This window comes from Equus asinus, chromosome 6, assembly GCF_041296235.1.
Source record: "Equus asinus isolate D_3611 breed Donkey chromosome 6, EquAss-T2T_v2, whole genome shotgun sequence".
Classification (NCBI taxonomy): domain Eukaryota; kingdom Metazoa; phylum Chordata; class Mammalia; order Perissodactyla; family Equidae; genus Equus; species Equus asinus.
In genome coordinates, this window is record NC_091795.1 from 54,562,200 (window position 1) to 54,588,518 (window position 26,319).

At 37.5% G+C, this 26,319-nt stretch overlaps 1 long non-coding RNA gene across 1 annotated transcript in view; it reads right to left on the reverse strand.

Moving 5' to 3' along the window:
• The window catches only part of LOC139045598 (uncharacterized), a 58,800-nt gene extending 34,029 nt beyond the window's left edge, over window positions 1-24,771 (reverse strand). The window contains exon 1 of the long non-coding RNA XR_011504291.1: window positions 24,595-24,771. This is a non-coding gene — a long non-coding RNA (uncharacterized lncRNA). The remainder of the gene's footprint in view (window positions 1-24,594) is intronic.
• Window positions 24,772-26,319: the final 1,548 nt, after the last annotated feature.

Sequence of the window (26,319 nt, forward strand, 5' to 3'; positions counted from 1 at the left end):
TGTAATTCTCATTTTGGGGATTGCCATAAAGTCCACATATCTTTTTCTACTATAGACCCTACCTATGCTTAGAATCTACTAGGTTATATGAGTCTCATTCAAAATTGGGAGCTTTTCACGTCACTGGGAATATATGATTTATCTATGGAATATGGCGAGAGGTTTAGAATGTGCTGCCTCCAAAACCCAAGTGAACCTATCAATTTATCAGGGTTTGAACTTCCTTCTTTGTGGTCGGGAGTGAGATGAAATAACCTGTCCTGTATTTTAGAAGCAATGTCCCAACATGCTCTAGACCACCCGTCTTCTACAAATTCACTGATAGCAAACCCATGAATCATCATAGGTCTTAGCTCCCACCTTCTGGATCACACGTGTCCTACGAAGGCTTCCTTTGTTCTTGTCATTTCCTGCGCAGACAGGATTATCAGCATGATGTCATCAATATAGTGAACTGCTTTGATGTTCCACAGGGTGTCCCCATGGTCTGGGTTTCTTCAGATCATGTTTAAGAGAGTAGGAGAGTTAGCAGAGTTTTGGTGCAAAACTGAAAATGAATTCTGTTGTCCATCCCGAATGATTATTAACTATTTCTGTTCTTCCTTTGCTACTTCTTGGTTGAGTCTGTGGTAGTCTACAATATTTTCCGTGATCTGTTTGGTTTTTTTAGGGTCTGCGTGGTGAACTAAATGCAGATATGATACAGATGCCACCTCTGCCTCCTTTATATCTTTAAAGTGGCACCAATCTCTGTCATTTTACCTGGAATACTGTCACTATCTTCTTCATGTTGGGGGGGGTGGTGTGACATGTGTCAGAGCCTTTCATTTTGCCTTTTCTACTGTGATAGATTTTACATTATAGGCCAAGGAACTAATGTAGGGCTTGTGCTAATTGCCAAGAATGTTTAGTAAAATTATACACTTGGCAACTGGATAAAGGACCACTTTCATTTGACTATCATTTGCCATAGCAATCCTTTCACTTATTCGGGGCCACCATTTTCTCCAAGCTTCTAAGAGATATCCTAGAAACATACTAGCACCATCTCTCAGTATTTATGAGAATGTTTTGCTGGAATTTTTTCCAAAAACAATTCCCCTGTATCAATAAACTTTGCCTTATATGACTGTATATTCTTTCTGAATACACTTCCATATGTATTTTTCCAGTTTCTCTACAAGACTGGTAGGCTTGGTCTGGCAGCTCGATATAGTCCCTTTTTCCCTTTGCAAGCCTGTCACTTCCATGGCCAGACTGTGGTGTGACATAAGAAGAGTTGTTGGCCTAATTTCTAAGAGGAGAGGGACGTTCAGATCCTGAGGAGGACACAATGTCTTGCAAGAGAATGGTTTTCTTCAAGACCAAGCGGGAGCAATATCCTCTAGTGGAGAGAAGTGGGTCACTTCCAGGGGTCCAAAGAGTTCAAAGGATCTGAGGAATCAAGATTTTCAAGGGCTTTGGAAATTTTTCAAGATTTTCAAAACCAAGATGACTCCATCTCATATCTCAGGGTTTCATTTTTTCCTGATAAAGGCTCTAAACTTGGCATAGCAGATTTGTCTAGGTTGAGTGTTTAACCTTCTCTGGAGCTTTGCTACTCTTTGCATTTGGTCCTGCTCCTCAGATTTCTCTGTCTTTAGTATGTGGAATAAAAGCTGCTATATGCTTCCAAGCAGTCCCTCTAGCTTTCACAGTTAGCATTTAATTGGAAAATTAATAACCCCCAGACTTTCATTTTCTTTCTCCAGAGCATCATTTACCCCTAGCAATAGTCATGCAACTCCACTATCCTTATAAATACTATTTCTCCTCCATTTCTCAATCACCTGCTACATTACACCTACTAGTACATTTCAGTCCACCAGGTTACTTCTTCAGGTCACCAATGATAAAAGTTTTAACAGTTTCACTAATATAGTCATATATTGCTTAACAACAGGGATACATTCTGAGAAATGCATCATTAGGCAATTTCATCATTGTGTGAACATTATAGAATGTACTTATACAAACCTAGATGATATAGCCTACTACAGACCTAGGCTATATGGTACTAATGTTATGGGACCACCATCATGTATGCAGTCTGTTGTTGGCTGGAACACTTACACTTGGCACACGACTGTACTTTGTTACAGAAGCTATCCAAGTTCCATCTACCACCAGTGATTTGGCCCTCATTGTCAACTAGCTAGCAAGTGATCCAGTCCATCTTCTCTCTTAGTTATTACTAGATGTAACTCTTGTAGGTCAAGTTACCCATGAAGCAGACTGTAAGATGGAGATTTTCATGCAGGAGGTTTAGTAGGCAGTGCTCTTAGAATTAACACCAGAGTGGAATGGAAAGAAATCAGGCTTAGACAGAGGGAGAAGGAGGCTCTGGCTGACCCTTTGAAAGCTCTGAAGCTGGCAAGGATATTCAGAGTTGTCTTGAGTTGGGATAATAAGCCAAATATTAAATCCTTGTATTAACCAGTCACTGGATTTAGGCTGTGCCTGGTATGGGGACATGATCTTGAACAAGGAGGCTTTCTTCAGAAAATTTCTTTGGAAATTGAGGGCAATTTCCAAAGGGTTGACTGTTGAAGGTTATTTGAAAGAAGATTATTTAGGTGAAAATATTCTTCAAACCTGTTGGGGATCTCCAGGCAGCACAGCACAGTGCCCACAGCACATTGCTTGAGGCAATGAAGTTGAAAACCACCATCAAAAAACTGTGTCTGTTGGTAAACACATGATTTCAGAACAGGGAACCAAAAATACATGGCCCTTGGCATAGCAGATTTGTCTCAGGAGAAGCACTGTTGCCATAGCAATAAAACGCAAATATGTAAAAATTACTATTAAATGATAAAGTCCAATTGTGAAATGATTAGAGAGAAGAAATACATTGGAACAACATTCAGCTACCTTGCAGTTTTCTCATGACTAAGACTTTATCAGAAGCTGAAGTGTGGAAGAATAACTGCTATTACAAATATACAGGGAAGTCACTCACCATATATACTCAGACATGCATTTTTATTTCCTATAACTACTGTTATTGTCCTTGCAATCCTCACTCCCAACTGTCCTTGCTCTGGAGGTAGGTATTTAAATTTTAAACTAAACATTAAACTTGGTAAGCAGTCATGTTTTGTTTTCCGTGGGTTGGGTAGACTCTTTATAGCTCAGCTTCTTGATTTTAAGTGCCAGTTTTTGGCTCTTTCCCTTCTCCCTCCATCGAGGGCTTCTGGAGTATGGTAGAGCTTACAGGGGCCTCCCTGGCTTCTGTAATAGTGGTACCCCCACCTTCTTAGTCACCGTTTGCTCTCACAGTATCTGCTGCTTCCCTGCAGCTGGTGAACTGTTAATGATTCCCCAGCTCAGGCAGGCCCCACCTTAGCACTCCCTGGCTTGGCTTCTCTGAAGAATGGCTGGGCACCTTCTTCATCCCAAATCCAGATGTGCTGCCCAGTAGAGCTGAGCTACAGGATCCTTTCCCTGGAGCCACAGTGACACCCTTTGCCAGCTAGTCACTCAACACCATCAGACGCCTCCTGCAGCTCTCCACAGGGCACGTGGGAACTGCTGGATACCTTGGGAGAGCTAGAAAGCTCTGAGGAGCAGTCCTCCCAGGCCCACAGAGTGCAGCCAGCTTAGACCCTTGTAGCCATGTTAGCATCATACAAAGAAGTGGGATAAATACTTCCCTTCAAACTACCTGACATTCCTAGTCCTCACTCCAAGAATTCAACCCACTGATGAGGGGGCAAGATGTCAGTGTCTCACTGCCTATCTTCCTTCTCTTGGTCTCCACTCTCTTGTAAACCTACCTCCTCAGTTCCAAATGCCTCTCACTTTCATTTCCTGTCCAATAAAGACTTCCCCAGACATCGTATTTTCTTCCTTCTCCCCCAGGGTCATCAGCCTGTCCCTCTTCTCTGGATGTGTCACCCCGGAATGGCTGCAAGCAAACATGTTCTACAATTATATATATTTACATCTTTTCATCTGTATGCATCTTAGCCATTCCTCTTTTTTCATTTTTTAAAAATGCTTTCTTTTCCTATGTATTTTCAGTTATAAGAGAGACATTAGAGTCTACAGTGACCCACTTACAAATAATAATAATCCTTGTTACCTAACTTTAGATAACACCTTCAAGTCATTCAAAACCAGTGAAACTATTATATCTTACTCAGTTTAAGTAGAACACACAATCTACAATCTTAAAAGGAAACTTGTTCCAGTGGGATTTTTATTTCTTTGTTTGCCTTTCTAAATCCTCAAAGCAAAGTTCTTAAGTATAAAAGAGTATATTACTTTCCTCATTTGGGGTCTATATCTATTTGCAAATATGTACACTTTCTAATATTTCCTTTGCCATGAATATCAATAAAACCTACCTCTCAGAGAAGCTACACTTCCAAAAAAAAATTGGTAAACTATTTTCTCCAGTGTCTCCTCAAGAACATGGGATAAGTCACTAAGCCATTAACAGCGATAATAGCTCAGCTCGGTGCCATCCAAAATGCTTCAGTACGAAATTTGCTGAAATGTTTTAACAACTGAGCATTATAAGAAAAAGTAAATAATGATATTTTAGCTAATGGCCATCACTTCAAACAAAACAAAACAATCGTTTTTCATATGCTGAACTCTAGTTATATTTTATGTTGTGGATGGAGCCATCCAAGAAGAAAGCTGTATTCTATTTTTCTTAGAAGGATGTTTACAAGACTGTATTCTCCACTGCATAAAGTTTAAAAGACAATAAAATCTCAGCTGCACTAATAAGAGTGAAAAACAATGACATCTGTGATCTCCTCCAAAAGAAGTGAGTTCATATATTTCATCTGGATGTATTTTTCATGTGTTAAACGAGCATTTCACTCAGCTGGGGATTTTGTGATCACAGTCTTGTAAGATGACTTTTCCCCACTTGAAATTCATACCCAGACATTATGTATAATAAATAGGTATAAGTTTCCTTATTAGAAATTTTTAGTTTAGATTGGATTTTATATACATCAAATACTAAGTCCATGAGTGTCCTCTAACAGATGGAAGTAGATCCCAACACTAACTGCAATTAGAATCGTTTGGAGAGTTGTTTGTTTGTTTTTAATACTGATGCACAGGCCACACTTTCCAGATGATTCTGACTCAATGGGCTGCGTGCGCCTGGATGCTGCATTTCTCCCAGGGTTGGGATGCACTGTTCCCAATCACCATGTAAATAGTGTTTGGATGACCTTATAATGTAAACATTCAACCTCAAATCTCAAATATTTCTTGAATCTCCAAAGTTTGATTATCTGTTTAAATTAAAGTTTGCTTGTTGTTTAAAGTCTCAATAGATAGGGTAACAAAATAGTAGATTAACTACTACGAAGTATTCATAGTCATGCTTATTTTTTTTTGTATCATTCACCTTGGCTTTCTTGGTTTTTCTCAACTTGTTCCTTAACCTTGAACTTCAAAGTAAATTTTGAGATGGAAATTAATCCATAGAAGATATATCAAGGCAAGAAAAATGGGTTATCATCTAAAAAATGTTCAATTCATCTGCACAGTAATAGAGAGAGCATAATTTTGTTCTAGAAATTGATATGGTATAGTAATGGGTAACCCACAATTTGCTATGTTTAAAGACCCTACTGCTCAGGGGGAAAATACCATTTAAATATTACTTCAGGTATATGCTTCTTAGATTTTATGAAGAAAAATTTCATTCACACTCAACTGTGAGATTTTAGTTTTATCAAATACTTTCAAAATAAAGAGTTCATTTATCATTTAAAAAGGCATCAGAGATGATTAGAGCAGCTTCAAACTGAATTCTAATCTCAAATCTTGTTCTGAGAACCAAATTTATTGTTTCCTCGTCTCTCTTAAAGGTTAAGATTATATAGGCCAGCGAAACAAATACAACAAGGAATACCTAATTCATAACTTAAACAAATGTGTTTGTACTGTGTTGTCCCATCCTTCCTTGTTCTCCTAAATCCACTTAGTCTGACCACTTGACACAACAACTGTCTTCACTGATAAAGCACGTATCACCCAGGACAATCTTGTGGGTTTAAAAAAATGTTCTTGTCATAGGAAAATTTATCCCTGGTCTTCAAACTGTATGTTCAGTTGCTTTATGATTTTGTTTTCAAAAGTTATAGTTGCTGAAATTGATGAGCTGTACTGGTAGCCACAGCACGAGCATCCTATTTCTTCAACCAAAAATCCGTCACTTTATGAGGAGAATCAAGGTCAGGGGGGTATGTGAACAGAGTCTTTTACACTCAGATGTGGGAGAGGAGAGGTGATGTGGAGGCAGGGAAGGGTGGAGCCTTCCTGGCTTGTTTTCAAATTTCCCAGATCTGCTTTAACAGTTTTTCTAGTTAGAAACCAAAGGAATGGAAAAGGGCAGAATACTGAGATCTTAAATCAGTCTTCATTTTCCCAGAGAATATGAGCTGCTTCACTAGGCAGCACTTCTCAAACTTTAGTGTGCATGTGGATTGCCGGGCATCTTGTTGAAATGCAGGACTGTTTGGATAGGTCTAAAATTGCGCCTGCGATTTTACATTTCTTACAGGTCCTGCTGAGGTTGCTGGTGCAATTGCTCAGAGCACAACTGCCAAATATAGTGTCTGTGCAAGTTCACCTCAACCTGCCTTAGACCCATAGACTTTTCCAAGATTAGTGATCAAATAAAACAGAGGGGAATACTAGGCATTTAGGAATTGATTGTTTACTCTCTTGCCCTATGAATGGATGTATAAGGATGTGCCAATCATCCTTAATTAAGCACCTCATTATCTCTGAGTAGAGAAGAAAGAGCGTTCTCTTCAAATTTCACTACCCTGCTCTATCTAGCATATGCCGACCTTTTGCCATTAAAATATATTTCAGCAGGAAATTTCAGAGTGATCTTCTAACGATCTGGCGGTAAAACTACTCGCAGCCTGTGGAACAGCTATATTCAGAGTTGAATTAAGATTCCGTTCATGTGTAAAGAAATGGAGTAAGTGGCAATAAGTTAATAGGTTCTGTCACTACTGGAGCAAACTAACTTCTTTTTAAAAATTAACCCTGAACCTTATCCTTTTTCAGTAGTTAATGGAATTGAAAGATAGAACACTCCATATATTATTTATAACATTAATAGAAAAATAAAATAAGCATTTCTTGGCTTCACACCTTGCATATTTTAAACTTTCTGCTTTTATCACTTGGAGATCGCATTGAATTTGAGGAAGGGACTGCCACAGAGTCTAATTAGTACCAACATTTATAGAATACTTAATGTGACCAGGCAGACGCTGTTCTAGGTATTAGCTTAATCAGTCTTTGTGAGGCTTGTACAATTACTTTTATTTCCATTTTAAAAGTAAGGAAACCGAACAATTTAGAAACTGACCCTGTATTACACAGCTGGAAAGTACCAGAGGCAGGGCTCGAAACCAAGCATTCTGAGTACAGTGCCCAAGCAAGTAACCACTCTGTGATTCCGGCTTGTTAGTTACACAGGTGCAAAGTGTGACTTCAGAGAGGCTAGGAACGCTCCACCAACACAGCCCCTCACCCAAACCCTTCAGCAGAAACCAAAGCTACAGATACTTTGAATTTGTATTTTTCATTCATTTTCCTTACCAAATTTAGCACAAATTATCTAAAAACACTTACCCACTTGTATCCAGAAGAGGAACAACCTTGTATAAATCTAACTGCTCATCTCTCCAGTCCCTACACCCTAATTGCTAAGTCCTAGACAAAAGATTCACAACTGTTTATCCTGAAGTCATTACACATTCCTATCTCTAGCCTTAGTTGAATGCTCTATTTTCATAGAAATCTTTCCCTTCAATTGGTAATTTATATCACTGCCACTCATTTCAGCCCTGCCACCCCACCTTCTTCTCACGTTCAGCAAATGTCCTTGGCTCCTATTTCCTAATGACTATTGAGTCCCGTAGGTGTGAAGTCCCTTAAATCCTGTCACTTTCACAAACATCCCTGTGCATTTCCATCCAATCAGCCTTTCTCTGCTTCATTTTGGAGTCCTTGGAAAATGCCCCTCCTCACATCCAAACTTACCCCGCAACTCTGCTGTGGATCACATCCCCACCGCCCTCCTTTCGCTATCTGTCTTCATCACTGTCTTTGCTCTGCAACTTCTATGCCTAAGTTTCTTCCAACATTAAAAACCAAAAAGCAAACAAAAAATCCCCACACTTAATCTTCTTACCCTTTTTAGCTAGGGATCCATCTCACCCTTCCCCCTCAACAAAATTATTTTAAAGAATATATACTTGGTATCTATCTTTTCATCTTCATCTCTTGCTTTCTCCTTAGTCTTTGTGTTTATTGATTTTACAGTCTTCAAAATCACCAATGACATCATACTAAAGTTTAACGGACATTTGCTAGTTTTGAATTTCTTTAATTTCTTCAGCTTTCGGGCATTATTATTACATCCTTTTATTTTAAATTCTCTCTTCCATTCTCTTCTAGGATAGCACTCTACCTGTTTTCCCTGTGGTAAGAATACACAGGGATGAAATTGGGAAGTTAAAGGAAAAATCTGGGGACATGACAATGTCGTATGTTGCTTTGATATAGCACTATGGAATATGAACACACAGAGGCCCAGTGGAATAGACCATTCATTTTAGTTTTGGTTATAGACTGTTGCTCTGACATCTTCCTCTAAATAACAGAGAAGGATGTGACAACACCCTATTCTAAATCCCCTCCTTTCTACAGCTCCACCCTGAGAAATGGCTCAGTGAAAAATAACCAGAAAGAAGAAAAGTTCATCTTAGGCAAAGTGATGCCTTTTGGATCCCATGTGATCTTTTCGTGTGTAGCATTCACTGTCATAAGCAAAGTCAGAGAACTTCATAGCGGTGTCTACAGGGCAGTGCATAGCTCCTCCACATTGAGCTAGCTGAAACCAAAGGCCTTCACGTGGCAACTAGGACCGCCTTTCCAGGAGACATTCTCCCAATTCTGGGAAAATATTATAAGGATGCTTTCCAGAATTTTACACGTTCCTGAAGTTATCTGTAATTTGAAGAAGCCAGTTTGATAGATTAAATATCCGCTTCTGGAATATTTAAGTTGTTCATCTATTTTTTTCCTTAAATTTCCCTATTCTTGCTTGATTTCTAGGCTTATTAATTCTCCACTTCAGCTTTCCTATCTGTAAAATGAGCATAACAACCGTACGAATCTGAAAGAGCTGTTGGGAATATTAAATATGTCTATCTATTTTATATGTTAATCCTACTAGGATTTTGTACTTTCTCATTTCTCTCAACTTCATTTTGGGTCTCACATCCATAAAAAGTCATTGAGGAACAGAAACTTTCTCCTCCTGATTCCATCGATCCATTGAATGTACAACCACAAATAGGCAAATAAACACACACCTTCAATCCTACAAATGATGGGAGACTGGGAATCTCCAGTCACCTCAGGTTTCTCATGACTTGAAAGCAGATAAGAAGGCTGCCTAACAAAGTTGTTGTGCAGATTAAATGACAAATTACGTGGTGCACTCAGTATATAGAATTGCTTCCTTGCTTTAATTAAGGGTACTGTGATTCGCAGAAGCATCATTTAGTGCTGAGATTCCACGTTCATTCTGTTTACATTCACTGCAGTTAGCGGTGGTGGTGATGGGAGTAATAATCACTGTAGGAGTGACTTTTTTTATTACTCTATTAGGCTGAGAAAAAATTCAATTCAGTCTAGTCAGTGCCCTTCTCAAGTGCCTGTACTTTTTTTCTTATTGATCAGCTCTGCTGTTCTTTTTCAGATTCTATCTCAGCGTCTTAATCTTCATGTCTATACTATTACTCAAGCAGATTTTTCACAAAATTCAAAGAGAATACTCAACCAACTTCATTCATTGGTTTTATTCACATATATAATCAAAATAATTTTCTGTGGATATAAACTTTTTAGCCTTTTGATATTTTTAATGCTTCAAAAACTATTGCCTTGTAGAGATTCTAGACTTTCTCTTGCTATCTTGGTGCATGTATATTTCCTTTCTCTCACTGTGGGGGAGGGTGCAGATGTGGGTGTGTGTATGTGTGTTGTGTTTCGAGTAGAGAAATAGATTCTAAGGGTTAAATATCCAGCATTACAAAGAAAGAATGGATTAAGGTGTTAATTATAATACCAATTAATCATGAAAGACTTGGTAGAAGCACCTCTTCCTTCTACTTTTTCCCAGTGCTTGTGTAGTACTCCGATTTCTCGTGGTTATTAACATTTGTGTTACTCCTTTGAAATTAGGTCAGCCTGTTTTAAAAATAGTTACCACTGCAATTCAATTTTAGTAACATTCGTAGAGTGACAACTAAAAGCAAAATAGGGCTGGCCCCGTGGCCGAGTGGTTAAGTTCGTGCGCTCCGCTTCAGTGGCTCAGGGTTTCACCCGTTCGGATCCCAGGCGGGGACATGGCACCACTCATCAGGCCATGCTGAGGTGGCGTCCCACATAGCACAACCAGAGGCACTCACAACTAGAATATACACTATGTAACTGGGGAGCTTTGGGGAGAAGAAAAATAAAAAAAAGAAGAAGAAGATTGGCAACAGTTGTTAGCTCAGGTGCCAATCTTTAAAACATAAAATAAAAGCAAAATAAAGCCACCATAAGTAACATCCTTTGAGATGTTTTAGGTAGCTTACCGTTATAAACTTGAAATAAAAAAACTCATAAAAAGGAGTATTAGATGGAGAAATTCATTTTCTTTAGAGCAACATAACTTTCCCCCAAAGTGAGGTTTTAGCTGCTCTGGAGCCCAAATCCAGGATGTACACAAAGTACTCACCATGAGGAAGGGACTGCGTTCTTCATACCACAGGAATAAGTACATACATTTCTAATCCCTTCCAACCAGGTAGCACAGAATTACATGGGGTAGGATAAATGATACCCTGCCTGATTTTATTACCTGTATTTCCTTCCCAAAGTTATTTAAACATGAATATTCATGACATGGAACATTCATGAAAACAATTAACATTTAAATCCTGCAAATGTCTTAAAAACTATAAATTTCTTAGGGTAAATACCACATTATGTAGTGAGATTTTTTTCCTAGGTAGTTCTATGGTTATTTTTAAGTTATTCTCCTTTTAATTTAAAGATATATTAGCTTTCTTATTCCTAACATTCTGTAGCCACCACTTATATTTGCCTGATGATTAATTTTTACAGAAAGCTTTTACTCTATCATCTCCTGATCCTGACACTGTTTCTACACTGTACTGTTCAGGAACTGTTGTGAACATTGTCCTGATTTGGCCTTCCAACTCAGTTTTGGAGAATTTTGAGGGCATGGAGACACAGCCTGTAATTTTGTTAGTTATTCCTTCCCTAAATACAGTCAGTAGGAAGAATACTTTTCTTTCCTTTTGCTCTTCCATTTCCTCTTCAGTAAAAAGTTGGAAACCAAGGTAATTACCACACTACCCTAAAGCTTATGCTGAAGCGTTAGTACACGTATGTAGGTATGGTGTGTGGAGCCCAAGTCTTGAGGGATATTCCTGTTCAATATTGGCTCTGTGTTTTCTTTTTTTTTCTTTTTTGTTTTCCCCCCTCTTTTGCTGATGTTTCATATCTTCCTCTTAACACATTACAATTACTAAATAATAGACTGACTGACATTGGTTAATTACAGCATTTCCTAACTTATGTGTGCATAGAAACTTTTGGTTTCTCATGATTCTATTCACATACCACAGAATGAGAGTCCCCAAAACACAGTATATAAGTCTTTCCAAAATACTGGGCTAAATCCCAAGGTGATTGCTCCAAACATACTTATAAAAAATGAATATGTGAGCAATTAAAAGCATACCATTAAAAGGATACATTTTAAAATGTCTAACAAAAAGTAAATAAATAGCTAGTCTTAACCAGGAGGCACATCTGTTTTTCAGCATGGAGGCATGTTGGTGAGCACTGAGAACTGAAGGATCATAACATCTGGAGTCCTCCCAATATATCCAGCTTCCATAGAGCCCCCTGCAGTCCCCATGCCATTGTCTGGACCTCCTGAGAGCTGCGAACCTTGCATCTTCTCCTTTAGGAAAAAGAGAAATCACTGGGTCCACTGCAGCAACCTCTAATCCTCTGATTCTATCAGCACCTCTCTTTTTGAAATCCCTGAGCACACAAATATAAAGATCATTTCATTCAATTAAGGTTTATTACATAATTACATTTTCTAAGTGTGATTCTTCTAAAAAAAATTTTATATACTGGCACTAAACTAATCAGCAGAAATGGGGGAAAGGAGGTAATGATTGTTCAACACCCACTTGTAACAAGCACTATGATAGCACTTCAAGCTATTTCATTTATTCTACAACTTAAGGACAACTTGGGGCTGGCCTGGTGGGGTAGCATCAAGTTCACGTGCTCCAATTCAGCGGACTGGGGTCACGGGTTTGGACCCTGAGCACGGACCTAGTCATGCTCATCAAGCCACAATGTGGCAGCATCCCATATAAAATAGAGGAAGATCAGCACAGATGTTAGCTCAGCAACAATCTTCCTCAAGCAAAAAGAGGAGGATTGGCCACAGATGTTAACTCAGGGCTCATCTTCCTCAAGAAAAAAAAAGAAAATTAAGGATTATTTGATAAGCATGCAGAGTTAGTTAATACTGAGTATTTGAAAGGTAAATGATTTTATCCATGTAAGAAATAAAAATCTTTAATCCTGTAATGCAATACCTATAATACAGGAGAATGAATACCATTCAATTATTATTAGATTTCAGACAAAGCCTAAAAAGTTAGACAGAAGACTTATTTTCAATTATACCCAACTTTGTATTTTTAAGCATTTTTCAATTAAGCTACCTTTAACTTTTTTATGACACTATAAAATATTTTCTTTAGTAACTTTAACTTGAATTGTTGGGGATTCTATATTGAACAGTCCTGAACACCCTGTAGACTGACAATAGAAATTAATAGCTTGAAGCACTGCTGCTTTACCTGGGTTTCCAACTGGAAACCGTATGATATGAATTGACCAGTTAATTAATATGCTTTTATATAATGAAATCAAATTTATATATTTGTAATACATTCTATAGAATATGTTTTATTATATAAGATAAACTAATAGTGTATCATTCTCCAAATAAATTGAAGGGAACTCAATTCTACTGGGGAGCACTGGAGACATATACCTTAGAGTTTTCCCAGTTGAAGTGGAAAGGGGTAGGGTCTTTATGGTGTAATTCCCATCTGTCATTGGCCAGGAGCTGTTCCCAGGGACCCTTAGTTCCGTGCTGTTTCTAACCTGTCAGCCGTGTATGCAGGGCTAGTTCCTGGCTCAGAGAAAGTCCTCTGGCAACAAGATGAAGCTGCTAGATTTTGGAAGATGTGCTGGAAGGTAGGCTGAAATGCAGGGAATAACTAAGTGCTCAGAGGATATGGTAAGGCATTGACAACACATGTTACAACATTTTCTAGAAGAAACATCCTTTTAAAAATGAGAAATAAATGAAAAGCAGTATCATCTAATGAATAATCACACTGACTTCTGGTGACTCACTGGGGGCTGAGAGACCAGAAGTCAAATGCAGACTGAATATCCTGGCTGGCTGATCTTGAGAATATCCTTTAATTTCTCTCGGGCTGGGCTTCCTTATCTATGAAACAGAGAACATGGCACCTACCTTAAAATTTGTAGTTTAAATGAGTTGAGATCTAAGAAGTGCTTACAACAGAATCTAGTACTCAATAAATAGTAAATAGTAATGTCTTCAGAAGGTGGTTTAGTATTTGAAATACCTCACTATGTCATTTATCAACTCTATTCTAATGCAAGAAATCTTGTCTACAGTGTCTTTCTCCGGCAACTGTTCAACCTGAATGTGAACCCTTTTAGTTACGGGTCATACACAGCCTAAGGAGTTGGCTCATTCTGGTTTGGGGCAGCACCAATGGCTAACATGTTCTTTTTTATGTTACAACTGAAATTACTTCCCTAATAAATAGCCTTATAGATTAAGGGGGCCTCAGAACCCCTTCTAACATTTGTGGCACCTCCTGGGACATGGAGGATCACATACCCTTTGTCTAAAACTTACAATCAAACTAGCACAATTTATACATAAAATATTTTCTATTTTCCTGTTCTTAAAAATATCTACATAATAAAAAAATGGAAATTTATGCATTAAGATGCCATTTTTAGTAGACTAAAATATGGCTAAATGTAAACAGTAAATAAATTAATTTCATTGTGTTTATCTGGATATTCAATATTAATGTGTCAGTGATGTTTGGATGATTAATAAATTAAGACTGACATAATTCATAAATTATTATGTTCTATGCAATCTTAGCTTTCATTTTAGCAACATCATTGATTGTTGCTGTAATCACAATTTTAATGTATTTTTGTTTTCTTGACAGTAATACCGAATTAGACAACTTTCAAAAACAATCAAATGATTTTTAGATCATTTATTGAAATAGTGGTGTATTATTACATATTATGCATTAGAGCTCAAAGATCAGATGTTGCAACCTTTCTAAAAGTCAATTTTATTGAAGTACACTTTAAAAATCATGATATTCACCCTTTTTAGATGTACACTTGATGAATTTTACCAATGTTTAAAGTCATGAAAACCCCAAAACCATGAAGTTATTTGATATTTCCATCACTCCCAGAAGTTCCCTCATGCTCTTTAGATAATCCCCTCCCATCACCCTCAGCCCCCAACAGCTCTTATTGAGTTATTATTGTTCTTAGTTATTTTACAATTTCAATACGGAAAATTGTAGCCTACTGAGACAGTAGCCACTGGAATTGTCAATAAAATTCTTAAAGTGAAAGGTTTAAAAAGAAATTATAGATTTTAAATAATATGCTCAAACATTGTAATGGGGTAGCAAGTAGTAAAGTCACATCATCACAGAAAATATTACAAAATATTTTAAAATCACCTTATAAATTGCTATCTCAGATTGCCATTTTCACCATCTCGTAAGGCAATATATAGTTCCATAGATTAGTGCTTGTGTTCTTGTTTCAAATTTTTCAATGCTAGGATATTATGCAGAAAATGAAAATAGCAGTATGGTGCCCAATTTGTTCCAATTTCTCTTCACACACTTCAATCCATACTTGCCAGAAAATATTATTCTTTGTAGAAATCAGTGTTGAGATTATTTGCACATAAATCTTGTTCTTCGCAGTCATGGGTATGGTGTTCATTTCCTTGTTCTAATTATCTTATTTTTTATTTGAATGCTACTTGTGTTGCAATTTTTGCAGTCAGATCCATTAACTGTTTTTTGCTAAGCTTTTACTCATATTATTAAAAATAAATGACAGTTTATACCAAGTCATGTGGATAATGCAAATCACACTTGTTTAATTTCTGCCAAAGACCACGATTTCCTCCTTGTTGAAGATCACTCTTGTTTCACTTTTTTTTCCTATTGCATTTCATGTCTTGTCTAAAATAAATCTAATTGCTTTATTTTGGTGATTATCTCCAGAAACACAGATTGGAAAAAGAGAGGCAAGCAAAAAAATGCTTACCACAAACAGCCAAAGCTACTCCACTTTGCAAGACTGTACTGCATTCTTGTGATTGGAGAGGAAGGATTCACAAGTTATATTGTTTCTCCTCTTACACAAATGTTTCCACTGTGGAAATTCATCTTCTTGCTCAAAGCAGAGACCTCCAAAGGGGTTAGCAGCACAATTCAAACCTGCAAAACCTTCACACACAGTTGCCTTTTGTTTCAAAGATGGAGGGCAAGAAATGTGGTGAAGAATTTCCTAGAGGCCTGAAAGACTTAGTCACAAGAACAAATGTTTGGGTTATGGGTTGAGCTGTGCCAGCACTGACTGCCAGAGTTTGAGTGACAGAGGTACCTGAGTGTTCTCTAGAACATTTATTTTGTGTGCATGTGTGATATGCAGGGCGTCCTGTATCACATGGTGCAGAGCAGGGGAATCCCTTGAATGGGTCTAAGGATGGTACCAGTTGCTCTAATCTCACTTCTTTTTTTTGTTTGTTTTTTTGTGGAAGATTAGACCTGAGCTAACTGCTGCCATTCCTCCTCTTTTTGCTGAGGAAGACTGGCCCTGAGCTAACATCTGTGCCCATCTTCCTCTACTTTATATGTGGGATGCCTACCACAGCATGGCTTGCCAAGTGATGCCATGTCTGCACCCGGGATCCGAAGCAGCGAATCCCAGGTCACCAAAGCAGAATGTGTGCACTTAACCTCTGTGCCACCAGGTCGGCCCCTAATCTCAGTTCTTTAAGTCAGTCCTTTAGTTTTGATGATGGCTACTAATGTCTTCTATTTTCATTGCTAACCAAGGCTAATGTCTTCAACTCTTCTGTTGAAAATACTTGCTTTACACCATGACCTGTAATTTGAAGTAAGTAATAGACAACCACAAGGTTCCAAGTATTAGCACAAAATTTAGGAGGCCTTTCGTTCACTTTTCTCTTCACTTCCAACTTCTTTCTCGCTGCCTCCCCAGAATCTCCCTAAATCCAGCAAGCATTGTCCACAGAACGTTGCCCCGTAGTCAGTGTGACTTATTAGCAATGCATTGTTGCTGGCAGTCATCCAGAGGCTTTATCTCTCAGTAAAGGAGACACTGAATCTGTGTTATAACATCTTCTTTTATTGCATGCGGTCAATCCATCATATTGGAACTCCTTCTTGGACCCTTTTTCCACCGGGTTACTATGCTTAGCTACCTGTTAATTCCTTCCTGCCCTTGATACAGTTTCTTCTTTCTTCCTGACTATTCATAGTTCTCTTTCCTACTTATACACAGAGAAATACATATCTAGACCTGATAGATAGAAGTATACCTAAATAGAAAAAGCATAACCCTTGAATACAACAATGTCTTTCTTATTTGACATACTTTCCACACAGATCCACTATTCTGGCTCTCCTCCTCTCTAGTCTTGAGCTTTTGACATCTGTTCTTTAAAATGTAGTTGTCAGAGCTTGAGCAACTTCAGACATTGAAATGCAAAGTAAATTGGGAACCAAAATCTACCTATTTCTCTACATCTCTATCTATTTTTGCAATCTCCAAACAAATTAGCTTTATGGAAGTAGCAATTCCAAATTGTTGCTACTATTAAATTTATAATAAAAAAACGGTAGAACATTTTTCCTTTTCATACAAATTGTTAAAATAGATTTATTCATTGGAGTTTGGGTGTGATTACAATAAGAATGTGGAAAGCATGGTGTAAATGAATTAATATCAAAACCAGAAACTTAGATGAGTAACAATAAAATTCTGTATTAATTCAGAGAAGTAAATGAGATTCCTCTTGCCAGAGTCTCAATAGGAAATGTCCTCAAGGGAGAAAGTCAAGTATCTGTTAATGTGAAGTGAGGGGCCACTTAAGGAAGAGACGGAAGATGTAAGGGGAGTTTGAGCATGAAGAAAGAAATCCTTAGGTTGAATGGAATTTAGACGAGGGTAGCATGTCTTTAAAAGGAGAAAGGTAAACAAGACAAAGGTAGAAGTTTGGGAGAAGACAGATGTCAATGGTGGTTCTTATGTTAGGCTGGCCAAGATGGGTGACTGGATGCAGGACACTGGGAAGGAGGTTAAAGATAACAGATATACTAGCAAGAAGGGAAGAATATGTCGATCAATCCATTTTAACCATTTCTACAGTGTCTATGGAGATATGCAAATATATTGCATACGCAAATTTGTGTCCGTATATAAAAGTAGGCAGGGATTAAATCAGATTTTGAGATGATATCCTACACTAAGCCATTTCACCTTTCACAAAAAGACTTCATTTAAACCAGACACATCCAGAAATCCCTTTATAATATTGAGATTTATCATGACATCATTTCAAAGAGTAGAGAAATTCATGTCAGTTTTGCATATTATATTAATTTTTATATCATATTTCCTTATCTCATCAAGATGGTGGTGTTATACATGAATGGGAAAATACAGGATATTAAAGGAAAATCACCAATCCAAAATTTACTGTAATATTGGCTTGTGATAAATACCACTGCATAAGCCCTAGAGGTACAACAAACTAGACTGAGTGCATTGGCCTAGGTGCTTTGGATAATAGATTGGCCCGGTCTTCCTACTGGTATGCCAAGGAAGAGTATATGCTATTGTGAACATTTCCTGCTGCACGTGGAGAAATACTACAGAGATAGTTGAATAATCTGTATGCAAATTAAAGGGAAGAGCAACTTTGGTTGCTAAAAATAGACCCTGGAGGCCTCTAGGAACTGTTCTCCTTGTCAAGACTTGGGGGTCTTCAGTGCTGGCTCTGAGATGACTTCTAGTCCCGTCTTATATGACTGCAGTTATTCTTATTCATCTCATGTCTTCAGGTGTCTGGTCTCTCGAGTCTTAAATGATGTTGCATAACTGCTTTCATGTCAGACGGCACAAAAACTCATTCTTCAACGAAAGGAAAATAAACTGCTTCTGCTCTGCTCAGATCGAATCCCAGAACATTCATCTGAGTCCACTTTGTAGAACATCTGCTTACAATAAAGTCTACAGTGGTGCAGACCTGGAGGGTGTTAATGTGAAACCCAATGCTGTCCTCTTCTGTTTTTCCAGGGACAGAAGGGGTCCATAAAGTGGGCTGTTAAACAAAAATTTTTCAAGCCTCTCTCATGCACATCCAAATCCTGTTATAGCCTTATTTATCTCATCCTGGACTTCTTTGAGAGCTGACCCTTCCTTTCAAGACTTAGAGCATATAAAGACCATTTGTAAAAAAGAGTTTATAACCTGATTCATAAGTCAACCAAAGACTTAAACTCAGAATATTGCCTAAATTGGTATTCTTCTTTTATTCCTTTACCTTGCCCAGTGATTGTCAACCACGGGTGACTTTTCCCACAAGAGGACATTTGCAAATGTCTGGAGATGGTTTTGATTGACACACCCCGGCAGGGTGGGGTAACATGCAGCTAGTGGACAGAGACCAAAGATACTGCTCAACATCCTAATAATATATAGGACACCCACACACACAGAAAATCACAACAAAAAATTGTCTAGTCCAAAATGTCAGTAGTGCCCCTCTTGAGAAACCCTAAGCCAGCGCTTTACATTTCTGCTCAGGGAGAACCACAAAACTTGTTTCTTAAGCGATGCAGTTCTTCTTTGCCCAACAATCTTTGAACTCAACTTTGTTTACTCACTTATGGTTGTCTTTGTATTTTGATTCGACATGAGGCATAAACCAAAAACATGTTTAGCAGGACATTAGTTTTTGCATCAGAATCTATCACACTATTTGTTTAAATGAAGTGAGAAGCTATTTAACTGGCGTCATCCATCAGCTGCTTAAAACGGTGAAGTCAGTAACCCCATTGAGTCATCACACATGGCAGGACACAGTAAGAAGTGAGTTTTGGGCTTCTCTTGCTACTAAATGTGGAATCTCTGATGACCATCAAGGAAGTTTAGGATTGTTCTAGTCACATCCAGGGATAAGAAGTTGTAGGCCCAGTATAATCTCTGTGATGTCTGAGAATCAAAGCTCCACCATCACCATCTAGGCCTCATGGGATTTATTTTTGAGACAAAAACTCTTTTTATCTTTCAATTTCAAAAATGCTTTAAATCCATTTGTGCAGGACTACTTTCATAATTTTTATTTCACTTACTCCTACTAATTTATTCTAGGTCATAATCATTCCCAAAACTGTGTTCTTCTTTTGTTGTTATCTTGTTTTGTTTTTATTTTTGTTTTCCTTTTTCTGCCGCTCAATGAAAGGCCTTGCCTTTTAGCTTTCCATCTGTCCAATTTCCAGCCTTAAGAACTTCAAGTAAAACAAAATTTTTTAACCAGATACGTGGCCATTTCAACAGAAATGAGATTTCCCTCTTAAGCTGAATAAGGGACAGGATCAGAGTCACTTGGAGGAGAGGAGTGTTTACACATTACTGCCTCCGTTTCTTGCCATGCTCTTCCCCCTGTGCATTCTGACACTACCCCAGACTCTCAATGAAAACCACTCCTCTTTAGAAATGATGGCCTATAGCACTCTTTTGAGAACACGTTTTATTGGATTCTTACTCTTTGTACATGTATTATTGTCTTCAAAATCACACTGCCGTGTCAGAGATTTTATCCTATACCCCTTGGTAATCTACATCTTGCCTATTACAACTGTGCTAGGACATAAAAGTATCAAAAATAAATACTTTGTTGAAAATCATAGTTAGAGACAATGAAGTCCCAATTCAAAAAAATCTTTTGAATGCATTAGGATGAGATTTCCAAACGTACATATGTGCAGTTAAACAGCTTGGCTCATTTTAATAAAAGAGCTTTATAGTCTGACCCAGGATAAGAAGATGAATGGGAAAGAAAACAGTGTAGGTTTGATTGCATGAATATTTTATTGGAAGCAGCTAAGCAAGTTGTAGATTGATTGTAAACAGCATACAATCAGTGGCTATGGAGAATTTTGGCATCCAACAAGCTTTTAGCTTCCTTAAGAAGCAGTAGCATATTTTCAGAAAAAATAATTCAAACTTTTAATTTCCTAATTGAAATAGCATCACTCACTTAAGTAGTTTAGCTGATTATAATTATGAAAACATTCCATGTATTTAACAGCAAGTTTCAAGTTCTCCTGTGGTCCAGATTATTAATAGACTCAATGATGCTCTTTTCTCAATATTAATGTTAATATTTTTAATACATGAAACCACTGACACTGAGATCAAGCATTTTATCTCAGGAAAAAAATGCTTTCTCCTTTTCTCTCTATCAACATGACAGGAAGCAAAAGACTTACTCATGGCTAACACTCCACTATGCTTTCAAAAATAGTTGCTACTTTAATTAGGCCATCTTGAATTGATAGATGTAAACGCAGTTTGTAACCAAAATGCTGTCTCCTTGTGGAACGATAGTGCATTGCTTGAGGCTCTGAAGTACTGCTGTCTGTGCTTTTATAGTGAAACAATGATTATGCCTAATTTTACTCAATTTAGAAAACCAGATCAAGGTGGAGATAGGTGCCTTCAGTTCAGTTAATGTCAGTATTTACTGAAAGCCTGTTATATGTCAGGGACTGTGTAAAGACAGGGAAGTACAAGATGATCGAGAAGCCACAGCTCTCAAGGAGAGCAGAGTCTAGAGCTGGGATGCAGTATCGTGCAGAATAGACATCAGGATAAGAAGTGATAAGCAGGCGAGGAGAGGCCAGAGTTGGTTAAAAGAGAGACAAAGTCATTTTTGAATTGAGGGGAAGTTTAATTTTTTGGCTAACCCCAAGTCAACTATTCTTGAAAAGTTCCAAATACCTCTCAATCTCAGTCTCTCTTTGCCATAAAATTCTTTCTTACTATTAAAGGCATTAATGGATACCAGGAGCCATTATTAGATCATGAGCTTTTACATTCTTTTTTATTTCCTCCCAATGCATTACTATCTTTAAACATAAAATAGGAGGTTATTCTTCCCTTCCTTCTCTCCAACTCCATACCCCCATGCTTTTTCTGAGATTTGGTTGCTCAGATCCCTGAGTTCCTACCCATCTCCTTGACATGCTTCCCACTCCCACCTGCCCTGCTCAGGTTATCAGGTAACATCCAGTACTCTATTCTCAGCATGTTCTATATTCTGGACCTTTCTTATATCCAAACTCCCTATCAAAATATTTCCATACCATGCCCTATTCCTTTATATCCCAGTGTTCCACTAGGTGAAAGCTAGGTAGCCTGACGTCACAATTGGTACTGATATTATTAATCAGTGTTGCCACATGGTACATATCTGCTCCTTGAAACTCTATGAAAAAAAGTCTTTTTAAGTAGAAATTCCCCAATATCAGGATTTTTTTTTTTCTTAAGACAGTAAGGGTATCCGGGACCAGACAAACTCATCATATACTATTGTCATTCCTCAAACTTATCATATAGTCAGCCACATGCCCTATATGCAATTACATCTGTTATCTAAGGACATCATGTGTGTGCCATACACACCAACGAGGAACTGAATGTATTTTAGCACAAGAATGAAAACTAAGGTGAAAACTATTCAATCTAAATCTGTTCACAGACTTCAGTCCTTGATCATATCCAACAAACACATCAGCAAAGAATATTATTATTAACAAATATGTATGCATTATACCGCATATTACCTTAGTTTCAAAAAAGAGCTATTAACATGTTCAGTAGCATATGAAATAACTTTCTGTCATATAGTGTTTCTCTGTAGGGATTTAAAAAGTCCCAGCAGGCCAAAATATAACATATTTGTCTGCCTTGTATATAGCAGTTATAATTAATTACTATTATTACAGTGAAATCAGAAGGTGAACAGTTTCTAAGATATGAAATATTTTCTAACTACTTGAATTCATGGAGAAAATAGTAGGCATCTTCCAATAATTTTCTGTGATTGAAAACTGGAACTTTTTATGCAAATGTAAAAAATATAATTAGCTTCATTAAGGAAGAGTAACACAATTTCTCTCTTTTTTTAGACTTTCTAAAATCTTCTAGATTAGTGGTTGTTAATCTTTATAAGCACATTAGAATATTCTGGGGAACTTTACAAAATTACCATGTCTAAGCCACACCTTAGATCAATGAAATCAGAATCTGGGAGTGGACATCAGCACTTTTAAAGCTCCGTTGAGGTCAAGAACTACTCTTCCTGAGTGAAAAAAGATCAATCATCCTGATGGACATTCTGACATTGGGCATAAGAGGATTACTGACAATGAGGAATGTGCAAGAAAAACATCCCACCTCCAGATGGAAATTGAAGATTGGTTATCCCACCTGGTGTCTTGGCCTCAAGCATCTTACAGTGTTGTGGGGATGAGAGAACTATGAGAGGGCAGGTGCCAAACACAAGGTTTTGGCAGCAGCACGGTAAGTAGTTAACCTACGGAGTGGAGAACTGGGGAGGATCAAGATAGGGACAGAGGAAGGCAACCAGTGGTACTCATGATCAAAAGTCACACCCTTAGCGACCCACAAAACCATGGGATTGAGTACTGATTTTTAGGATAAATTCACAGAGTAATAAAAGGTCAGGATCAAATGCAAAGGCTTTGACTTTTTTTCAAAGGATTTAAAAATCGTGATCGGCCTATGGGCTAAATAGCACAGGAGCTAAAATTAGCCAGTTGAAAAACGTAATTGACAGTGAGGTCCCGAGAACTCGTCCAAGATTACACAAACAGTAATAAGCAGCACTTGAAACAGATTTAATAAATCCTACTCCTACTGTATGTCTACAATGCTATTCTGACAGTGAAGAAATTGATAGACTTACTGTCACTATGTTAGAAGAGAAAATTTAATGTACCTCACTTTAAATGTGTCAATAAGTACTTAGATAAATATGCTTGTTGGTATAAAACCTAGAGTGCCCATCTATCTGCTTATTGGTATAAAATCTAGAGTGTCCATCTATGTTTAACATTGGCATTTCTATAAAAGAAGTACTACAGAATGAGAAAGCACACAAGAAAAAGATAAAGCACCTAGGCTTTGAATCGGTGGTAAATAAATGTATCTGTTACATAGCAGTGAAATGGGGACATTGAGTTTATAAAGCAGTGAGTCCAGATTTAGATTTTACACTAAAGAAATCTAAAGGCACCCGTTTGTTTTCCTGAATTATGCACAGGAGACGGGGATTTCTGGAATACTCAGCACTGATTATTGCTAAGAGAATGCTATAGACTTGACTGTACTATTAGATGAGATAAATTGTGCTCAAAAGGGCAATGACATATACCCCATCCAGCCAAACTCAATTCTCTCTTTAAATAGGTTTGGTCAAAGTGTCTAAAGATCATTCATTTCACTTGGAGTTATCTACAAGTTTCTTATGCCCTGCTAGCACTTTTAACAATAAATCTGTGCAATAGATTGTCGGTATAAAGCATGATCCTTTACTACTCACTTTTATCTTTTAGATTTCTTTTAGAGATGAACCTTCATGATAAAGAAACAGATGTTAGATCCCAAATGGCACAGGTGGCGCTAGTTAGATGTCTTTGCTCTACCCTTCAAGGGACAGAAGTGTGTTTAGGAAGTAGCTCCAAATTTAACATTTCCTATGGTGTTTATTTTCATATTTGTTTTCTAATTAGAATTTCTGTGTCATATATATATATATATATATACTAAATCTAAAATATAAAATTTTTCCCACAACTAGAAGGACCTGCAACTAAGATATACAACTGTGTACAGGGGGGGTTTGGAGAGATAAAGCAGAAAAAAATTAAAAAATTAAAAAAATAAAATGAAATATAAAATTTTATCTTTTATCCATAATTAGACACAAATTTGTTTTTCTTCCTAAAAGTGAACAATGAATTAAAGGGCTTCTAATTTCCAGTCCAGTATGTAAGAAACTTGGAAGACACCACTCTATCCCAACAACAAGTAAAACTCTGCACAAACAGAAAAATCAACAACTCTTCCTAGATATGTAAGAGAAGTGAGGTCATAGGGCCAACAACTGCCCCCAGAATTGGAGAGACAAACTAGCAAATATAGAGAGTCACAACTTACCAGAGCAAAAAGCCATGAGGAAAGACCTCCCTGGGAACTAGCGCCGGAACAGGGAAACCTGAACTCTAATTGACAAGTTGCTGGAGGCTCAGTGTGGGCAAGTCTGAAGTAAAAGCTCCAGAGGGACCCCGTCATGGGGTTTTGGGAGACGGGTGTGCAAACTTTCCTACGTTCTACTTCCTGGAGCTCTAGCAAGTTCTCACACTGAATATCAGAGAAAAATCTCCTTCTGTTTCCAGAAAAGGGAGGGTAAAAGACCATTGTGAAATACACCAGAACATTCTGTTCTTCTTAACAAAGTCTGCCCTCAGGAGAAACTCTTTTAACTAGAGCCTAACCTGCTGGGATTTTAGCAGAGCCTAACTGACCTCACAAAAGGGAAATATCCAACTCCAACTGGCTCTAGCCTTTCAAGTGGAGGAAAGCAAATACTCAGCTCCAGCCTATTGTAGCCATTCTGTCCCACCTACATGAGGGCTGGGGAAACTGAGAAGCACTTGTGAAGTTCACAGTCTGGAGGCACAGGCTCATGAAAAGCCTGAGACCCAATAACAGGATGATAGAATTCTTCCCTTCCCCCCGCCCCTTACCATGACCATATTACTAAAGGCCTATTTACAGCAGCTCCCTCTACCTGGTACATCATGTCCAGCTATCAAGAAAAAATTATGAGGCATACTACAAGGCAAAAACACCCCCCAAACAAAACAGTTTGAAGAGACAGAGCAAGCATCAGAACCAGACTCACATACGTCAGAGATGTTGGAATTATACAACCAGGATTTTAAAACAACTATGATAAATATGCTAAGCGCTCTAATTGATAAAGTAGACAGCATGCAGGAATGGACAATATAAGTAGAGAGACGGAAATTTTAAGAAAGAAACAAAAAGAAATACCAGAGAGGAAAAAAAAAAACACTGTAAAGAAATGGAGAATGCTTTTGAGGAGCTTGCTAGTAAATTGGACACAGCTGAGGAAAGAATCTCTGAGCTTGAGAATATCCCAACAGAAACCTCCAAAACTAAAAGCAAAGACAACAAGGACAGAAAAAATCCAGAACAGAATACGCAAGAACTGTGGGACAACTACAAAAGATGGAACATACGTGTAATGGAAATAGCAGAAGAACAAGAAAGAGAGAAAGAAGCAGTAGAAATGTAAAAATAATGACTGAGAATCTCCCCAAATTAATGTCAGAAACCAAACCACATATCCAGGAGACTCAAAGAGTAACTAGCAGGATAAAAGCCAAAAGAAAATTACACCCAGGCATATCACATTCACCTTACAGAAAATCAAAGACAAAGAAAAAAATCCCAAAAGAAGCCAGAGGCAGAAAATATACATGTATAAATATAAATAAATATATATATTTTATATAAATATAAAGTAAATATATATTTATAAATGTAGGTTGCAAAATTATCCTTCAAAAGAGAAGAATAAATAAAGACTTCTTCAGATAAACAAAACTTGAGGGAATTTGTTGCCACTTGACGCCTTGCAAGAAATCTTAAAAGATAAATTTTACAGAAAAGGAAATGATAGAGGTCAGAAATTTAGATCTACAAAAGGAAGACCATCGGAGAAGGAATAAGTAAAGGTAAAATAAAATCTTTTCTTTTTCTTACTGTTGATTGATCCAGAAGATAACAGTTTGTTCAAAATAATAATAGCAACAATGTATTCAATTGTGAATGTTTATATAGGTTTTAGGGAAA